Consider the following 1,732-nt stretch of genomic DNA (forward strand, 5'->3'; position numbering starts at 1 on the left):
GGAAGATAAAGTGGACGAACTGGACCACTCAAGCAAAGATTATGAAAAGTTTAAGAAATTACAAGAATATAATATGCAGGAATTGTGTGACACCATAAAAAGACCAAACTTACAAATCATAGGCATACAGGGAGGATTAGAATCAAAAGATGATGGCATGGACCAGATCTTCAACAGAATCATGGAAGAAAATTTCCCAAAATTACAGAAAGACATGTCCATACAAATACAAGAAGGACCTAGAACATCAAACAGACAGACCCAGAAAAGAAACTCTCCATGGCACATCGTAGTAAAAACACTAAGCATACAAAACAAAGATACAATACTGAAAGCCTCAAAAGAGAAACAACAGGTCACATATAAAGTAAAACCCATTAGGATTACAGCTGACTTTTCAGTGCAAACTACGAAAGCCAGAAGAGTATTCCCAGTTTTAAATGACCACAGATGCCAGCCCAGATTACTATACCCAGCCCAAATGTCTATTATGGTCAAAGGGGAAAGAAAAATCTTCCATGACATAAATAGGCTGAAGGAATTTATGTCCACAAAACCAGCCCTTAAGATAGTTCTGGAAGCAATACAAAGGGCTGAAGAAAGGAATGACTATACCCAAGAGGTTGCAGAAAGAAATTCAATGAAGGTATAACTGTGGAAAAGTACAGCTATATCAAGAATGTAAACAGAAATAAAAATGACAGGATTAAATACACATCTTTCATTAATAACTTTAAATATTAACAGACTGAACTCCCCAGTCAAAAGACACAGACTATATGAATGGATTAAGAAACAAAACCCATCTTTTTGTTGTCTGCAAGAAACTCATTTCACTTTCAAGGACAGGTACTATCTTAAGGTGAAAGGATGGAAAAAAAAATACCAAGAGACTGGTAGTAAGAAAAAAGCAGGCGTTGCAATTCTAATATCTGACAAAACAGACTTTAAACTAAAACTAATCAGAAGAGATAAAGACGGTCACTTCATTCCGATCAAAGGAACAATAAACCAAGAAGATATTACAATCATGAACATATATTCACCAAACTCTGGTGAATATAAAACTTCATAAAAACAATAGTACAAAACTTTAAGACCCAGATCAATTCCAACTCATTAATAGTAGGGGACATCAATACCCCACTGTCTCCATTAGATAGGTCAACAGGGGAGAGTTAACAGAGAGACATCTGAACTAAACAATCAAATGGACCTAACAGACATCTACCGAGTATTCCACCCAAGCACCAAAGGATATACTTTCTACTTAGCACCCCATGGAACCTTCTGCAAAATTGACATACACTGGGGCACAAAACAAACCTCAACAAATACAATAAGATTGAAATAATTCCATGCATTCTACCAGACCACAATGCAACAAAGCTTACAATCAACACCGGAAGAAGCCCTAGTCACTACATAAACACACTGAGATTAAACAACACACTCCTGAATGATGAATGGGTCAAAGAGAAATTAAGAAAGAAATAAAAGCATTCCCGGAACTAAATGAAAAGGGCAATACAACACAACAAAGTCTCTGGGACACGCTGAAAGCGGTCCTTAGAGTGAAATTGATAGCTCTAAGTGCCTACATCAAAAAATTGGAAAGAACACAAATGACTTAACATTGCAATGCAAGACACTTGAAAAGCAACAACAAATGAAACCCAAACCTGGCAGACAAGAAGAAATAACAAAAATCAGGGCAGAAATTAATGGCAGA

The sequence above is a fragment of the Nannospalax galili genome, unplaced genomic scaffold (assembly GCF_000622305.1).
Source record: "Nannospalax galili isolate Female #2095 unplaced genomic scaffold, S.galili_v1.0 scaffold158, whole genome shotgun sequence".
In the NCBI taxonomy this organism is placed as follows: Eukaryota; Metazoa; Chordata; class Mammalia; order Rodentia; family Spalacidae; genus Nannospalax; species Nannospalax galili.